The 19,936-nt window shown below is 41.6% G+C and overlaps 2 long non-coding RNA genes across 3 annotated transcripts in view; one reads left to right on the top strand and one right to left on the bottom strand.

The window, feature by feature from the left end:
• LOC109303447 overlaps positions 1 to 19,936 on the top strand; it is a 113,280-nt gene that overhangs the window by 31,770 nt on the left and 61,574 nt on the right. The window lies entirely within an intron of this gene.
• LOC109303448 overlaps positions 125 to 19,936 on the bottom strand; it is a 24,062-nt gene continuing 4,250 nt past the window's right edge. The window contains exons 2-4 of the long non-coding RNA XR_002099118.1: positions 17,030 to 17,036; positions 3,688 to 3,696; positions 125 to 326 (exon numbers count right to left, since the gene is read on the bottom strand). This is a non-coding gene — a long non-coding RNA (uncharacterized LOC109303448). The remainder of the gene's footprint in view (positions 327 to 3,687; positions 3,697 to 17,029; positions 17,037 to 19,936) is intronic.

The raw sequence follows: 19,936 nt of genomic DNA, 5'->3' as shown, positions 1-19,936 counted from the left end.
CATATGTATGTATGTATACATATCCTCTATCATAAACTTTCCATCACACATCTTAAACCACATTAAGAAGCCCATGTTCCCATTACAATAAACGCACCCGCTCCCCTTCACCCCTGCACATCTACCCTCCCCTAACCCAAGCATAGTCCCTTAGTCCAAGCCCCAATTGGCGATTTACATTTTCAGTTCTTTCACTGTCCTTGTCGCTGTCGCTTCTGCTGCTCCTATTATAGTCCTTCTTGCTGTCTTCAGGTCCAGTTGTGTCTCTGTCCTTTTCGTTCTCCCTGTCCACTTCCCCTCCCATGGGGGTCTTTGAAAAACCTGTGCTGGGTGTCACTTTTCCAGGTGGAGTTGACTGCGTCTTCTTCATCCTCTCTCAACAATTTCTAGTGGTAGGAATAGAGTGCACTCAGAAACATTCTAACACAGTCTGTTTCCTTGAGCTTGGAGTGCCTGTATAGCAGGAGGTTCCCATATTGCCACAGGGTGCTTCTGATGCAAAACACAAAATAGTCAAAGCACGTTGTTTGGGACCCCTGCTGCTCAATCAGGTGTCCATACAGTGCCACCTCCCTTGTCATTGACCTGACACACAGTTTCATAGTTTCATAGTTTCTAGGGTCGGAAGGGACCTGAGCAGATCATCTAGTTCGACCCCCTGCCATGGCAGGAAAGAGTACTGGGGTCAAACGACCCCAGTAAGGTGGTCATCCAACCAGTAAGGTGGTCATCCAACCACCTGTCACTCCTTCAAGGAGTCGGCTTACCTTTTCCCACACACCCTTGGCATATAGGCAGTGCCATAGGAGGTGGACAATAGTCTCTGTTTCTTCTTGGCAGGTTTCCCTGGTGCAAATGAGCCAAATCCCTCATCCCTCCCTATACCTCCATGCCCTAACTGGGAGTATTCAGTGTTCTGTTAACCAATTCATGTCCCTGTGGTCCTTGCAGAGGTCCTTGTGAAAGACCCCATTCCAGATGGCTTGGCAGTTCTCACTGGGGAGTGCCTCCATGGTTGATAATCTGTCACTGCCCCTGACTGCTTTCCATATCTTTTTGTGGTTGGACATAGTCACCAGGCTTTCCTTCTGTAGCCCATACTCACTCTGGAACTCATTCAGGACCCTGTAGAACCAGAGATGCTCCCTGATTTATGGTTTCCAGGTCGTAAGCGTAAACACCCCCCACCATCTTAGGAGGTAACCTGCAAAGACCTTTACTAGACAGCCTGTTTTGGTTTCTGACCCAATAACCATGCCACCAGGATAGATTAGTACAACCTATTTTTTAATAGATTTGAATAAAACACGTGTAGTAACTGCTGAGCACATTCCCCTCTGCAATGACTCTTTTTAAAGTTATGGTGAGCCACTATATTGAATGTATTTCAACATCCTCTTCACTCCCACAGCTAAGCCACACTTTTTGTTCCCATTTCCAATTATTCCTGTTTCTTCACAAGCCTTAAGGACTGAATGCGTGTACATCCTTTTGGGAACATAAAGGGTTCAGGAAGTGTGGCATCCCAGGAGATGGTCTGGGTAAGACAGCAGCAGGAAGTGTGGCATCCCAGGAGATGGTCTGGGTAAGACAGCAGCAGGAACTCCATGGCATTGCTGATTTTGGAGAAAAGGGTGTGTGTTGTATGTGAGAAAATGTGGTAACTAAGATAAGAGTTGTGTTACAGTATCATATATTGTGAAATCCTAGCTCTATTTAAGTCAATGACAAAACTCCAAATAACTTTAAAAGAGGCAGGATCTCACTCCAGATTTCAGTGTTCTTCCTTGATCTGTTGTATTGACATCTTGAACAGACTGACAAGAAGCATATTAACTCTAGCTATAATATCTCTTTTGCCTGCCCTAGATGATAAGATTTACATTATATGTAAGATAGACCAGGTATGGTTAGTTAATTAAATTCTCTCTAATTACTTGAACAAGAGATATTGGAAAATAAATTATACAAAAAGAATAAAAGAGGTAGTTCTTGAGAAAGTAAGTTGGTTGACATTGAAATTTCTGTCCTGTTAGAAAGTCAGTCAGACATTTCAAAAGCTTTTCTTTTTTTTCAATCTGGGGTGAAAAAATTGTATTATCTTCTTTTTTCACAGAAGAAAAATTTTGAAAAGAATGATTATGTATAATTTATTTCAACATTTAAAAACAATTTAACATTTGACATTGTTTTGACATTTAGAAACAATCCCAGACTGAAAGTGTTCTCTTTTCTTTAAAGTTTGATTTGAGATCAGTTTGGATCACCCCCCCAACCTAAATTATCAGAGTACCTTACATGAGTTATAGTTCCAATTCCCCATTTCCCTATTTTCCTCAATGAGTCAGTGCCCCTGGCTGAACTACAACTCCCTTGGTACACTATCATTATGATATATGGTACACTATGACTCCTATGACATATGTTCAGCACTTCATGAGAGTTGCATTGTTGTCATGGCCTATGAAAGAGGAGGAGGACAGGGAGACCTGAACTACAACTTCTGTGAGGCATTGCAGCAATTCAACCAGACATTAATTAATAGCAATTTGACAGGAAGAAATGTCCTGGATCATTAAGTCCAGTCCACCCTTATTATATTAAATTTCATCATATTATCTACTATTCCACAACTTGGGGGGGTCATCTAGTTCTTCCTGTATGATATATTAGTCTTCTCTCTACTGACGGAGCATCCCAACTAATGTAGAACTCAATTTAATTTTTTTTATTACATTCAGTTTGTCATAAAAAAAAAGGTTTGGATTAAAGAGGACTCCAAATGGAATATTACTTTTTATTTCTCTGATGGAAGGTTTTTTTTTTCCCCTCATGGAAATATTGGAATGATGTGGCCCTCTGTGTTAGATCGAAATAGAGGGTGTGTCCAAGCATTACAATGGAATTTCAGTTCTTCTGGTAGAAACCCAAAGTGTACAAATGTTCACACAGTTTCACCTGGACCAAAAATGGCACATGTGGTAGACAAATCTACCACCTCCAATGAGGCAGAAGTGACCTCCAGTGGAGTTTCTGTAGGGTGAAGAAAAGCTTACAAACACCCTACAGCTAGAAGCTGTCACAATGCCATCCAAAATCCCATCATACATTGCTCTAGCCCTACCCTTCCCCTCCAGATAGTCTGTGTATCAGGCTGGACTCCACTCTAGCCAAATACATTGCAAAACACTCCCTCTGACTTCCTCAGAGCTAATAAAACCCAACCCCTTTCACAAGCCTTGCACATTGCTCCAGGACTACAGGGAAACTGTGGGGCCAAGGAAACTGTGTCCCTGCACATGACACAAACCTCCAGACTCTCAAGACCCATAATCACACCCAAAGACCCAGACTAAACCCAAAGATCCAATTCTAGTTCCAAGAACCCTGTTTCAAAGACCTTGACCTAGATACAAACACACAGACCCAAAGACCACCAGACCAAGATACCCTTTTTCTGTGGCTGATACAAACTGTTCCAAGCATGGTTTAGCTCCATTGCCCGTGTGCACAATCCTCATCTGTCTGGGAAAAGTGACCAGATCACTTTGGACTGGCAGGAAGGTGACCCTAGAAAGTTCAGGGCATGGGTATGCATGGCCAAACAAGTTTGAGTCACTCTGGATACATCCAGCCAGACTCAGGCTCACTTGGGGGGAAAAGAGATCCATGTGTCTAGACCCAGACCCATGCATTCTGACCTATGTCCATATGCTCACACCCAAACACACCTGATTACATTTTTTGAAAATGTTGCCAATCAATGGTTTTTATTAAAGTAAGCTATATATAGAAAATAAGCTATATGGAAAAAAAAAAAACTAATAAAGAAAAGGCAAACTCTTTCCTACATGGTATTTCCCTGCATCTGCTTCCCAAGGCTGGCATCTCCTGCCCCCTCATGCTGCTCCAAGAAAAAAAAACATTTCTGTGAGCCCTGCAGATAGGGAAAATGAGGCTGCTTTTTATGCAGTTTTCCCACCCAGGGTTGGAATTCAGCTGGCTACAGCTTCTAGCCCCCTGAGTCCCTCTTACCTTAGTCCCATGCATGGGTGGCACTCCATGTCCCAACATACCAGTGCTCCCCTGACCATGACTTTCTGTTTGTTGACATACCCTGGGCAATGATGCCCTGGCAAGGGTGCACCATGGCTTGCCCCAGTGTGCTGCATTTTCTCCACTTAGGTTTTCAGAAAAATTCTTCCTGGCCTTGCAGCTGTTGTGGAGAATGCAGACAGAGGCAATGATGCATACCAAATACTTCTCAGATGTACTGAGGTGTATGCCCAGAGACCTCTAGCATAGCTTGAGGCAGGTGAAGGCTCAGGTGTCACATGTGAGAGTCATGTGACACCTACTGAGGCAGCGATTAATGTGGTCCTTCCTCAATGGATCCAGCTCAGTGACAATCTCCATTAAGGAAGATGCTGAACGTCTGCTGCCACTATTTATCACCCCAGGTTGCCAGGATGATGTGCTTCTGCTTGTACCAGGCACTTGTCTTTTAGACCTCATGAAGCAGTGGCCAATTGTCTGGAGGTGCTTCCAGAGCACCGCAGGCTGGATGACATCCAATAGAATCTTGTCTTCCTTAGCCATGTGCAAGTCATCAGCAATATCCAGAAGTCCGGGTGTCATAAACTCCAGTAAGTGGCCCCGTGTGGTAATATATGCCTTGAATGCCTGCACAAGATATGCACTAGCATGAGCACTTGTCAAGTCACCTCATGATGGACAAACCAAATCTCCCCAAGTCTACATCAAGAGGAGAGCAGCACAGCTCCTGGGTCTATTGGCTTCTTTGAGAGGGATAGGAGCTGGCCAAAGTCTTTGTGAAACCCCTGGAGAAACTCTTCCACAACTCGTGGTGCTCTGGAGAAGGCCCTGAGGACTGGAAGAGGGCTAATGTTGTGCCCATCCACAAGAAGGGCAGGAGTGAGCACCCGATTAAAACTATAGGCCAATCAGCCTAACTTCCGTTCTAGGGAAAATCCTAGAGAAGTTCATCAACGGGTCTATATCTGCGATAAGCTTGCAAAAGGTAATATTCTGAATGACAGGCAGCATGGCTTTCTTAAGTTCTTTCTTAAACAGAAATTGACACATTTAAACTAACAAGAGAAAGGCACACTCCAGGTCTTATATCTGGAAGCCTCACATCACGGAAAAAGGGAGGGAAGGCTGTGTTAGGAGTGGGTGTGTGGTCCCCTGGGCCAAAAGTCAGTCAGGGGTGCCCTCTGCACTTGGCTGCTCTCAGCAGTCTTTGGCTCACGGGGAATCCAAAAAGTACACTTGGATGTCTTCACAAGAGTCCACTGGGTGTGGGTCATTGGCAATTCAGGTTGCAGCACCTGCACAGACCCTCACATGCTTGTACAATACTCTATCCGGAAGTTTTCTAACCTGAAAAAAAACCCACTAGATTTCCTGTGGTTCATCTGAATGCCTGTATATGCCCAGAATGAATGCAAATATTGAAATTCTCTATAAAATAGAATTACCATTTTTAGTCCAGGTCTAGTTTAGTGAGACAAAAATCCTGCATATCTCTTCACAGTGGAAAATAAACTTCCTTATTTAATTATAAACCTCAAGACTGATTAATATTTCAATACTAATCGTTCTGAAAATGGTAAAACCGGAACACTAGTAACTTTAAAAACAAAGGGAGAGTTGAAGAGTGCTGAGAACATAACTGAAAGTTGGAAGGCTTTTCTAACCTTGTGGTTAATAGCAATACTAATATTAATGATGATGAATTATGTTAGCATACAGCTTTCAGAGGGGCTGTTTGGGTGAAAGGGCTCTGTAATAATAAGAATTGCTTGAGATAGTATCCCTGACTTACTGGATTTTCCTTGGGGAGAGAGCAGTCATAGAGCCCTGGAAGTATGCCACCAACAATATTCAGTTAATTTTGCTCATTAACAGGTGCTAATAACTGGATATACTGTTGGATACATAGCTTGATTTCATCCTCTTAGGTAATGATGAGCTCCAAATATGGGCTCCAAATAAGAACTTATACCAAACTTACACTATTTTCAGAGACGTAACTCAGAAGATTGAGGTTGGTGTTCTATTTTTTTGCTATTGATTATTTCACAAGGGTACTGCCTTTAGGTTTGCTAGTGATTAGTATTTAATTTCACAAGTTTTAATATACAAGCTTATGTTAAATTAGAGACATGGGAAAATATGGGGGGGATTCCTTTGCAAAACCAAACACATTTATTTCACATCCCCCCACCCCACCCCGCTTCCTCAGTAAATGACTAAAATATCACTCAGTACTATGCAGTACTATGTTATGTTTGCTTCAGGGTGCTGAATTGCTTGGCATTGTGTATGCTGCTGTCTGTTTTCCTTCATCTTGCATATTTCCTTTTATTATTTTTTACCTTCAACACATAGGAATGTTTCCTTCAATATTTGGATGCTGATGATTGGCAGTGGACATAACTCATTCTTCTGTTGAGAAGATATATGGCATTTGATGGGAACCAATTAGGATCAGTGTCAACACATGGTTTCCAACAAATGACATGGTAAATCCTTGACAGAATAATAAGGTGCATTTGATATGAATCACTGAAGAGCTATACCTCTCCAGGCAACCATTTCATGCACCAAACAAGAAGTTAAGATAATGGCTGTTTGTTCTTCATTTAAGTACACTTCCTTTGAGGCAGTAGAAATTGCCTCAAAGGAAACTATGTTCTCTATTCAATTTAATTACACCTGACTCCACTTTTCAAGTTGTCAGAACCAATTCACATGTTTTATGATTTATTGTGTTAATAGTTTCAAATTAAGTGTGTCCACTATATAGCTGAGCAAATGAAAATTGTACAGGTAAGTTGCAAACCTACGCGATATGATCACATTGATACATGCAATTAATGACTGAAATTATTTTTGCCTTAGAAATTGGCCAGGTGTGCTTTACATCTGTGCAACGGGGCTTGAGACCCAATCATAGTATATTTGCACAGGAGCAAATGTCAACCTAAGTTACAAGTCAGTGTAGAATTAGGAATGTTATATTTGTGCATACTGTTATCTTAGGTTGCGATTATGAGAGGCTAAGTCCATTTTGTTTTTTCTTTGTGTATGAGACTCCTGACAAATGTATCTGAATATTGTTGTTTGAATGCTATTTAATTCATGCTGAATGACATATAATAGTCACATTTCTGTCAAATAATTTCTGTAGGATCTGCTCTACTTTCATTGGACTTAGCATACAGTAGTTTTCTGTTTTCTCTTTATTTAAGTTCTTGAAAGCGATATCCACCACCCAATTTACCCTTTCCCTTTTTATATTTATCCCCAGCCTGCCTTATAATATTAATCCATTTGTTTAAATTTGAGTTATCCATAATGAACTGTATTTTTCATGCTTTCATATTTGGATGTTTAGACTTTTTTAGCTAAAGACTATTAAACCCAAGGAAAATTGCATACCATGGATGATTATGTGAAACAAACTTTGCTCTGTATCCTTTAAGCCAGTATAATTCACATTGCTTTCTACTGACTTCTAACAACTTTCAGTTCATGTTTTTTGTCAGTTGCTTCATCATTATTTTTAATTAGCTGAAGAACTGACTTGTATCTCTTGGTATATGTCTACCAGAATGCTGTCCTGTTTATAACATCTCAGTCACAATTGCTTTTTCCTGTACCAGTTATTCTTTTCCATCAGTGATCATCATTATTATAATTGCTGGAAAACTCACCAGTTCTGGATAGTTGAAGCATTTCAGCCATAAGGACCAGATGCCAGTCCATGCTAGTTTTTATTGGCTTGTTCTGCATTTTACTGACTTTTGATTTTTTGCATTGTTCAGTATTTATAGTTAAAAAAATAATTTTTGTTTACTCCTCAGTTCCATCAGTAGTAGTACTGGTAGTAATCATACTAATAACCCCCTGGCTGATTCCCAGTTATTGTCTATTAGAACCATACCTTCTATTGCCAATACAGGGAAAATAAAATTACTTTTTATAAAAGAGTCAGTAAAATAGAGGACAAGTTGTCCCTCTTTTTTTCTCTTCTTTTCCTTTCTTACCTTCATGTAGGTTTCTTAAAGGAGAGAAGTTTCTTCCAAACTAAATAAACAAAGGCATTATATTATATTTAATATTCCTGTGATTATGCAACTCACCTGGGACAAAGGAAACCTGTTTTCATTCCTCCCTCATATCTCATTTTGAGCAGATGTCCCATATCCTAAGTGCACCTCTGACCTTCTTGCCTATGAGGCATTCTGGGATGGGGTGGATTATTTTCAAATTGTCTTTTTGGAGCTGTTCTTCTTTGTAATGATTAACAAGGCCTCAAATGAATTCTCCCAATTTACACCAGAGTGCTCTAACCAATGGGCTGTAGATTCAATATATTTCTTCTTCTAACCCAATTTTAAGCAAAGTGTAAATATTTACACAGGTGAGACTGAAAAAGACTCACCTAAAAATTGCCAAAAGATTTGGTTGTCAGAGCTGTCTCCTGCAATGTGGGAGACTTGGGTTTAAGTCCTTGCTCTGATTAAGAATTTTAAACTGTACTTGTGACCTTACAGATGAGTACTATAGGCACTGGGCAATTTGTTAAAATGGAACACATTAGCACTGAAGCTAAGTACAGACAGTCAAAAAGCTCAAGGCTGAATCAATTCTGTCCTTGCAGGTTAGTCTAAACTGCTGAGATTAAACTGAGAAATAACTGGACACACATTCACTTTTGATTCAGGAAATGTAGCCACATGCCTGCAGTGGATTAGGTCAGAAGCCGGGGGATGCTACAGTGCAGCTCTCTGGCATGTAGACAGCATGGGATGTATGTTCACTTTCTCTTTCTGCTTCCTTTTGGAGGCCTCTGGGATTTGCAGTCCAGAATCATACCGGCAAGACTCTGCAGGGTTGCTCATCACTTCCTCTTCCTGCCTCCAGGTGCCTCTGGCATTTGTAGTCCACAGTTGCAGCCAGCAGTAACTTTCAGTAAGTTTAGCAGGGCAGGGCAGGGCAGCTCTGTATTCAGGGGAGGGGGAGGGTTTAGACCCTGCCTTCTCCCCACCCCACAACCCTTCTCTGCTGGAGCAGACAGCACAGCATGGCCCAGGGCTGGAAGGCATGTTGGAATGCTGGGGGACTCTGGTTCAACTTAAACCAGGAAGGGGTCTGGGACAGAACTTTCATAAACCGATTTGACCCAAATCAGTTAAGTCTGATACTACATTCAGCTAGATTTATCTGAAACCAATTTCAGCCATTTTGAACTTCTATTCTGTTACAGATTTAAACCAGTTTCTGATGACTTAAACCAGTTTATGTATAACTTCTGTCCCTAGCCAAAATCTTTCAAAATAGAGGAAACTGGATATGTGACCACTGTATAATTGTGATTCTTTACCTATACACAGACCAATGCAACTGAGCACAAAGAGCTGGAAAATGAAAATTATAGTGTCTTGCTGTATCAACATATATTTTATATAGCTTAGTAACAGATGCCAAATTTAATCAGGTATGAAACTAGTACATTCACACCTGGAAGGCTATTTTGTGGAATACTGCATTAGGTGATGACCTCAATCTCCAAACCAAGGACAGCCCTACCTATTCATGTACCATGAACAAACTGATGAATTGATTTTCTAAATTGAGCAGTTGGCTAAAAATTATAGGTCTTGCAAATTTTCCAGTTAGGAAGAGACATCGGTGGTGAAATCATGTATTTGATTTAATCTTGTGTGACCAAACAAATTCCTGTGTCCCTGAACAAAGGAAGGGGAAATGAATCAAGATATGGTGTCTTTGCTCTAGTTCCATATCTTTTGAAACTAGACCCCAAAAACCCTTTCAAGGCTCTTTTTTTCCTCCAGGACATTCTTGTTAAGGTATGTTGCTTCTTCTATCATACTGTCTCCTACCAACTATCTGTATCGAAACAATATTGAAGAAACCCTTACAAATTCTTGAGTGGCCTTGTATGTGGAATTTTTTAACAGTTCTACATGAATATTTTGGAATGAAGTCCTCTACTGTTCTGTGGAGGACTTCAGTTGTCCTTTACAACTACTGTAGGCCAGAAGTGTTTACATCCAACAGTATTTATCATCTCTCAGCAAAATCTTGAAACCCTGGCACTGATTTTCAACCCTGCAGTGAATGAATTATTTGGAAAAAATTGTATGTCCTAGGACCAAAATACAACTTGACCAACAGTGTTGAAGGGAAGAATGAAGAGCCAGGTTTGAAGGGGAAAAAATGTTTGGAAGGAGGTGAGATATTTGGCATGAAAAAAAATCAAAATTGGTTACACGGGAAGAAATGGAACATATTAATGGTTTAATTCATAGTAATTATTTAGCTATTTGAAGTCTTAAAGGATAAAAACAAGGATACATCTGCCCTGCTTGAGTGCTTCAACCCTAAAGCAGATTTGCTGTGCAAGATGTGTCCGAAGCAGCAGTCCAACTGAATTCTGATTTGTGCAAGAAAATAGCAGGGGAAAGCTGTTGAACTACAGTTGTATATAGGCTGAACACAAACACACAAGTTCTATAAAGCACGCAGAGCTGCCATCTGTTCAAGAAGGATATTGTAACTGTGTCCCTGTATACAGCAGATAGAAATGAATTGCTTACCAAGGAAGTATCCATCGCTGAAAGTATGAACATTATTTGACTTTAATCATAAATTTCATCACACGGGATGCTTTGGCCCTTGTAGAACTCTAACCATTAAGAAATAACCTTGATACAACTTCTATTTTCAAAGGTGCCTATAAAAGTTCGGCAACACTGGAAAAAAATCTCTCTCAGGCCCCTGAAATATCTTTACAGATCTGTGTAAACAGTTGTGACACACTGATGAGATAAAATCATTTAATTTCTTTGGGAAATCTGGGTTCAAGAAAGAATATTGCAAAAGCTGCAAGATTCCAACTTTGTCACTTTTACAAGCAAAATGGCTCAAAAAAGTGACTTGTAATTATTACGAGATCCCTTAACTGTCAGTTGCAAGCAAAATATTGGCAGGAGCTCTTCTCAGCTGACTACTGGACAATTTAACAGACACCATACTACTGAAGACGCAGGGAAGTTTGGATTGTGACACAGAGCTATTGACATGATCTTTGCTGCTTGACAATTGCAGAAAATGTCCAAGAATTAAAATAGGGATACTTATATAATCTGTATCTGCCTGACAAAGTTCTTTGTTACTGTCAGCATTCACGGGCGTTGGATGCTCCTGAGAAAATATGGATGTTCTGATAAGGTGGCCAACATCATCCATCAACTGTACTGTGGTACAGGGGGACAAGACAGAATATCTTTTCCTTCTAGCAATGCAAATGCTGTTAGGCAGACTTGTTGTCATCTTCTGAATGCTGTTTGAACTTTCTTTCAGAGTAAGATAAGATAAGGCAACTAATATTCTACCATGTAGAATAGATTGTAATACAGCAAAGTTTTATTTTTAATCTAGCTCATTTGCGTGCATCAAGACTAGTGTCAGGAACTCTATTAGAAAATTACTGTTTGTGGATGTTGTCCCAGTTGTGGCTTTCTCACAGGAAGACCTGAAAATAATGATATCTTGGGAGCCAGGAGCAGCAGGGAGAGGAGGGATCCAGGCACACATGTGTCCCGTGTGCACGTGTGCCCCCTTAGCAGACCCGGGGTGGAGGCAGACGCAGCAGCAGTGGAGCCAGCAGCGGGGGCAGCAGCAGCTGATCCCCCTAAGGTAAGTGGGCAGAGGGACCAGACACAGCTGAGCTGGATCTGGAGGGGAAGCCCCCCAGATTCCTCTTAGCTGAGCCGGTAGGGAGCCACGCCACGTGAACAGAGTGCGCCGGTGTTTGCATCGGTGTTCGCACCAGTGAGTGAGCAGGAAGGGCCAGAAGGGAGACTCCTACTAGGGCAGGGTGAAGGCACTGCACTAAGCTAAAAACAAGCAGAAACTCCTATGATGGTGTTGATGTGGAGTGCTGCCAGGGCCCCTGCCCGGGGGAGTAGCCTACCCGGGGCTTGTTTGAGACCTCCACCCAGACAGAGTCCATGGGGGAGCTAGCCTCCCCCCACCCCCTGGCCTGTGGGGGTTGCCCAGCAAGGCCCGGGGGGGCAGGGATTGGGGACCCCCACACCTGTCTTGCAGGAGCCCACCTTAGGGCCCTGGAGGCTCAGGTGAGGGAGACATATCCACAGCAACTTGTATAAGGTTACACGGGGAGGCTGTGGTAGAACCAGAAATCTAGCCCAAACCTCTTAAGTCCATATCTGTGATTTTTAATAATAAAGTATTTTAATATTTAATTATTTAATTTTGCTGAACCTTGGAGCATGATACAAGAGGTATCTTTGTAAGAAGACTGCTAGGAAATTACTTTCAACATCAATACACATAAGTAAACTGTGTAATGTACTTGCTATGCTGTATGCTGCATTGCTATTAACTGTTTTCCATATTTTTCAGGATTGTCATTTGTTCTTACTTAATTGTCAGAGCTACCCAGAGTGTTAAATAGGCACCTCCTGTGTTTACTCACAATTCTGAATTTATTAATGTGTAGTGCATTGTTGTCAACTTCACTGTAATGAGCTTGAGGGGACAATCTGTGAAAGCAAGGTATTAATCATATGACTGGATGCTGATACCTAGGGTTTCAAAATTTGGTTCACATAGCTAGTGACTGAAAGCTGTTACCACCTGAAGAATATTCTGTGTCAAATGAGATCTTAATCCAAGAGCTAACAAATTCAGTGGGGAATTTTCCACAGACTTTAGATCAAACTATGATTTTGGTGCTCAAATCTCAGTAGAGTGGTATCTATGTAAACTGCAATGAATGTCAGTATTTTAATAAAGGGTTCCTACAAAAATGTACCTTTTCAGTCTTTGAAAATTCCCATGTGGTTTCCTGAAAGAAGAGATGAGGTATTGAGGAAACTATTTATCTTTTTATTCACTAAATCAAAAAACTTTCATCACCAAATAATAAGGCAACATCATTTTAAAAACAAGCTAATCTTAACTGTACTTTTCTCATAATATTTTTATTTTCTGGTTGAAAAATATACCAATTATATTGAACACATAGTACAGAGCTCAGCTATGTAATTTGAAACGGGGTCTGATTGTGTATAAGTGCAAAAAGAACTTTTAGGTAGACAAAGTCTCTTCTGGAAGATTTAAAAAAGAAATAAATGGAAGTCAGTACAACCCAATCCATTTCAAAGGCAAAATAGTGGCTCTTCAGAGTACTTTTGAGAGCTGTAAAGACAAAATCTCTGTTAAGTTTATTTAGCATTATGCAGAGAAGGGAGAACTTCATTGGAAACAAATCTCCCAATGAAACAACTCATAAAATTTAAATACACCCATGCAAAATAAAACAAAGCAAAATACCAATCCAACTGACACTCAGTAAGACTGTATTGTCTGCATTTCTCTCCCCCTCTCTATTTTTTTTACTTACAACGTGGTATTGCATAAGACAATAAGGCACTTGAATACAGAGTGATGGTAGGACTTACAAACCTGTATAAAATAGAATATCAGATGTTTCAGTAAAAACTCATTGAAAAATCAGAAAATCAAGAAAAAACTTTAAATGTTACTGTATAGACACATTTTCTGAACAGAGAGATGAAGGATGAAATGGGGATGGAGTATGAATGACTCTCTTTCCTGTAAGTATCAGCATTGAGGCACATTTATTATATAATACAAGGGATTTTGCACTGCTGCTGCCTGCCTTTTATATAAATTAATATGGGGGGAAAAAGTTGCAAAATCTTACAAATGCTAAGATGCTTTATACCTGGTTTTATGCACATTTGAAATGAGAGAGAGGCTCTCTTTGACTCAAACCAATGGCCTTTCTTTCTTCCCATGATTTTATTGCATTTCATATTACTGTAGAAGCTAAGAGCCCCAGTCCTGGACCAAAATTCCACTGCAATAAGTGCTTTATAAATAGAGAACAGAAAGATATACCCTGACTGAAAAATCACAAGTGAAGCCTAAGCCTAGGGACAACACGTAGACATTATACCATACTTCCTGTTCTGGAGTATCTTCTTTGTCACATCCTCCTCTTCTCTGCCAGGCCCTAACTGCTGGCCTCTCACTCCTTCAACCATAGGTATAAGTGGACAGTTGAAGCAGCAGTACACAAGGCAGCAGCACTGCTTTGCCTGCTGGCTGTGCAGTGAGGCAAGCAACACAGCTGGTGCAATTTTTTGTGCTCCACTTTCTGGGTCAGGGCCAGTGCCCCCCACCCCCATCCCCTTCTCTATCCTGTCCTCCTCTTTGTTTCATTACTGCCCTTTAACAGAAGTAGCAAAGAGGGCCAACTAGATCCAGGCTTCACAGTTTTTAAAGGGACACCGGCCCCCCACACAAATGTGTGGGAAAGTACACTGAAAAAAAATTGCTCAACATGATGAATTGTGAGCTCAGTAAGCCCTATCCAATGTCCAGCTTTTTGAAGCATTGTCACAAAGGTGAGCAACATGAGGTGATTGTTATTCTTTATAGGAAGTTTTGCCACGTGTGAGGGATGGCATAGACGAAAGCTCAAGAATACAAAGATATCTGAAAATTTAATGATGAAATCTGGTCTCATGGACCAGTAGATTCCTGGAGTCAACCTTTAGATACTGGATGAGAGTAGGGGGCAATGTACCTACACTCTTCTGAATAGATTCACTGTGTACTGGGAATTGTAATATTATTGACTCATGCATTTATTTTGTCCTCCAGACCAGGCTGACAACTGAACTATATCTGTCTATATAGGACTCTCATGATGGATTACAGGAGTTCAGCCAGAGGAGAGACCACAGTGAATCCTGCGAGATGTAGTCTGTCCCATAAGACAGGAGAGAACAGGGGCATGAGGCACTGGGGCACCTCAGGTGGACATAAGTCAATGTCAAACAGAACTGAGATGAAACATTTTCATTTGGTCTGACAAACTCAAGGACCAGGTCAACCCAGACTGAAACAAAGTGTTTTATTGCTGAAAATGGACATCTTCTGTAGGAAAAAAGCTCCAACTTATTTTCAGAAACCACATTTCCATCAAAACCTTCCAACAGAAAATTCCTAAACAGCTCTATCGGCCAATTTGTTTATTGCAATATGATCTGACCCCTTAAAGGCAAGCATATGGAATATACCAGGTTACATGTAACATGAATTTGATGGTCTCTGTGTGTGATCCATGGAGCAGGCAAAAGAATACATCAGAAAGGCACTGTATAGTTTAGTAAAATCAGTCTTCTTTGCCCATTGTACTTCCCTGGTACTTTCTGTGGTGGAAAAACAAAGACTGTGCTCAGATAAAGGATGAAGTGCAGTGTAATTTTGGGGAAGGCTATTCTAGTTGACATGACTATTGGCATTCTGGGAAATTTTATATAACTCTCTTTATGAATACATGTAGCTTGCCTGCAGCTTGAAACATTGACAGCTGCACATCTCTTTGGGCATTTAGAGCCCTGAGAAATGGAGCTGAAATTAAGTACTGTTAGCTGCCATGCTGAGAGTTGGAGGGGTAGTGAATTTGAAGCAAATTATATGATATTGGTACACAAGTCACTTTTCTCATATACAGTGAATTGTGTCACAAAGAGTGCATAAAAAGTGATTAAGTGATTTGTGAACCAGGCTCTTGACATATTCAAAAATTACTAAGGTGAATTACTTCTTGGATTGTAAGATAATTACAGCACCAGTCTTCTACTCATCAACAATGTAGTCTTCACACAGGCACAATTGTAATGGAGTGCTATATTTTTATATGTGGCCCACACTCTAATTAGCACATTCTAATTTCAAGCTTAAAAGGAAACCACACGAAGCATATGGCTTATAGCATTTTATTGTTAACAACTAAGCTGTATGTCTCACTGTGAGACAAAAAGCCAATCTTTCTTTTCTTTGATTCAGTCTTGCTCCCTGCTTTTTATTTCTATCAGATAATTAAATAACCCAAACAAGATGAAATGAGTTACTTAATTTCTTTAGGAATTAGAGGTAATTTAGGTTTGAGAAACTACTTTTTTGAGTATTTGAATGTTTTGTTTATAACAGCTTAGTTCAGCTTGTTTATTCACTAATTTCTTTTCATCTGCAAAGTTTAAAACCAATCAATGTAGTACTGCATTATTTCTAATTTAATGAGAGAGCTTGTTTGTTTTATTTTTTTCAACTAAATGCACCATGCTTTTTGTATCTCTTAAAACCATGCTCATAAAACTATACCAAAGCTGACAGGGCTTCTTATTAACACGCTCATATGGTATGCAAATTCTGTCCACAGAGGTCACATAGGTTAGACACAACAGGTTCTGATATAAGGGGACAATGACAATACTTATAACTTACCTTGCTTATTCCTTCTTTTTCCCCCTTAAATGTTCAGCAGTTTGTGTATGAAGTCCTAATGAAGGATAAGATGTCTTCATGTTTTGCAAAGTTTTCTTAGTAGTATTTTTTTCTGGTGTAAAGCAGATGGCTATGCTCCTACTATCTTTTCAAATGTGAAAGCATTAAGGGTAGTGCCCCACTGACTTTTTGATGAGACAGGTCTAAAATCATCAAAGGCTGCCCTCTTCTTTCCATCAAAAAGTACAAGCGGGGCTATAGAGACCATCGTCAATGGAAGACGATAACAGTAATTAGCCTCTATGATAGATAAATCTTCATCCTCTGATGATCAAAGACAGCTGAAATTGTCAAATTATATGTGGCAGTTCGGTAATATGAAAAAAAATGAAGTAGACTTATAATCTCCACTATCTTGTTACTTACGGTGCTAAATCTATTTTAAATGCATTAAACATTTCATTTGGGTTCCTAGTTTCACAATCCTGGAGATTCCTTAAATTTATTAATAATGCCCCATTTAATAAAGGAATATTTTTTAAATAATTTCAAAGATTTGGCAAAGGAGGGAAAAGTGAAAAAAGGAAAGGGAAAAGGGTTCTTTTTACTAACTGCTTCCTCACACCCTTTTTCTATTCTTCTTTGTATTGTTTGCTTTTTCTACACCTTGTTCTTCTTTTCCTTTCATCTTCATTCCTATATGTCTAATCCAATCTTAAGTAGAAATGGCACCCTCTAGCTCTCAAGCAGGAGTTTGGACTCTCTGGACTCTCTTGAAAGCTGTTTTACTTCATAAAATACTTGCAGTGCCTTACTGTAAACTAATACTACAGTTCCTGTCACAAAAGATATAAATATCATTCCTATGCTGATGGAGGTAAAATGTTTTGAATGACAGACAACAGAGGTGTCTATCACTTACGCTATTAAAAACCGTATGGTATTTTTCAAACTAAGAACATTTAGCCCTACTCTTCTGTCTAAATTCCATTTTAGATACTAACATTGTTTTAAACTAAAACCTAAGAAAACTGAAAAGGAGACCTGAGAAAGGGCACTTGGTACCAGAGAGCTTGTCTGTATCCCTCCCAACTATCCTCTTAGACCAATAAAAGACATGACTCACAAAACTCCTTGCCCCTTTCAAATTAAAACATACTTTCAGGCCATGCTTCCCTTTTGAACCTGGGGCCATAGCTGAAAAATGAGACCAATATGCAGCAAGGTCCCCTCCAAGGTGTACAATTTAAAATCTTCCCATGCACTAACTTATTAATGCCATGCACTCGCCTGGAGAGGAGCTGGGCAGCAGATTCCCAGAGAGGTGCTAGGCGCGAAGTACAGTGGAGGCACCGGGGCCAGTGAGGGACACTTACCAGGTAAACTCAGGCAGCAGCTTCTCCCCAAAGCAAGGCAGGGTGGTAGGGGCAGGGACTGGTTCTGGTGCAGAGTGCCTCCTCACCATGTGCCTCCTCACTCCCCAAGGTGAGGCAGGGATGGAGGCTAGGGCTAGGGGCTGGTGCTGGGGAATTGCTCCATTCTCCAGCCCTGATGCCATGTGTCTTCTCGCTCCCCAAGGCAAGGCAAGGCAAGGCAAGGCAAGATGAGGCAAGGCAGGGGCAGAGACTGGGGCTGGGGGCTGGCTCCAGGGAATTGCTCCACCAGCTCCGAGGAACTGCTCTGCTCACCAGCCCTGATGCCATGTTCCTCCTCACTCCCTGAGGCAAGGCGGGAGCTCGGGGCACCCCCAGCCTCTTTGGGCTCCAGACCCCTGGCTCTGTTCCACATGTTGTCCAGGTCCCCTGGGGTCCCTGGCCCAGACAAGGCTCCTCTCCATTCATCCCAGGCCCCTGAGGTCCCTGACCCCAGACAAGGCTCCTCTCCATTCATCCCAGGCCCCTGGGGTCCCTGACCCCAGACAAAGCTGATCACCCTCCACTACAGTCCCTCCACTAAGGGTCCCTGACCCTTATAGGGCTGTATGCAAGGTGCCTCTCAGGCACCTGTGGTTTCTGAAGTGGAGCGCGCCAAAAGGGGGAGGCGGGACTAAAGCAGCCTGCTCATTCACCAAAGCAGCACGCTCACAGATCACTAAACCTTAGAGAGAACATTGATATATAGCATAAACATCCATATCCAAAAATTAGGCAAAGTAGATGACACAGAGTATGTGTATGCATGCCATTGATGCTCTCAGGTTCTCTCAAACCTTTTCCCTTTCTGTGAACCATGTTTGTTGTCTAACTGTCAGGACCGGGTTTTGGTAAAGCAGGAAATATTTCTTAGCAGCAGTGGGCTCAGCAATGAAGCAGTACACACAGGATGCATCTAAATTAGACACATTACTGCATGCTAGACTAATTTAATGTGCAGTAAAGCATCACGGTCTACATGTGCTTAGGATTTACTGTGCAGTAAATTAGGCTAATGTGCCATTAGCTAGTACCAGCAGATACAGGTACTAAATTAATGGCGCATTAGCTAATGTGCTGTAACACATGTAGATGCTGACTGGAAGCAATTTCCACTGCTGCCTGGCTAAAACCCAACATTGGGCTAGCTGCAGTACCTGCAGAGGCAGCTGTCTCCCTACCACATGGGGACTGGGACATTTTTTAGCATTGTGTAAGCTATATATAGGGTAAGGATCACAAATGCAATTCATGAAATCACTCAGCCAAGAGACCTGTCTCGGCAGCTGGAACTGGTGTGTCCCAGCTATATGGAAATCAGGTCAGGACCTGATCTCCACATGGCCAGGAGAGCTGTCCCAGTCTGTTTTCCACATGTCTGGGATGCATCACTCCAAGCTGCTGGGACAGCTCTCCCAGCCTCATGCACATTGGGACCCATCCCCATGGCAACGGGCCAAGAGACCGCTGCCTCTGAAGCTGCAACAGATCTCCCAGCCCCACGCACATCAAAACCAATCCCTCTGGCCAACCCCTGGGCTGGCACTCAGGGGAGCCTGGAGCTCCCCCTGGATGGTGTTGGGGTGGAGGTCAAAGTAGAGTAGGAGCAGCCCTGGACTAGGCTGCTCCTGTTGGGTACAAATCTCAACCCAAAAGGGTGCATGTGTAGACACATTCCTCCATACAGTTTACTGTGCCTTATACTGTGCAGTAGCCTGACTGTGTATTCATTGCATGTGTAAACACGTCCACTGGGAGTAAGCAGGTTAGTGATTATTCTTCACTTCACTTCCTGTTCTAAATTTAGTATAGTTTTCTGAGCATTATGGGTGGCTGTAAATGTGTGAGGAGATATTCATTAAAGTGCCCCACTACCATTCTGAAGCTGAGGAAAAGTGAGAGGCCCTTCATTGAAAGGGGAGAAAGGGGAGCACAGTTGGATCCAAATAGGGGAGAAGCAGGGGCAGGGCAGACCTGAACTGATGGGGAGGGGGGCAGGGTCAGACCCAAAGTGGGGGGAGAGGGGCTCAAGCCTGAACTGGGGAGGGAGGGGGGAAAGGGGGTTGGACCCAAACCAGGGGGAGAGAGGGGATGGGTATGACCCAAAGCAGGAGGGGGGG

The sequence above is a fragment of the Gavialis gangeticus genome, unplaced genomic scaffold, assembly GCF_001723915.1.
Source record: "Gavialis gangeticus isolate Ggan-Ray unplaced genomic scaffold, GavGan_comp1, whole genome shotgun sequence".
Taxonomy (NCBI): domain Eukaryota; kingdom Metazoa; phylum Chordata; order Crocodylia; family Gavialidae; genus Gavialis; species Gavialis gangeticus.
This window is presented reverse-complemented; position numbering and strand designations above follow the sequence as displayed.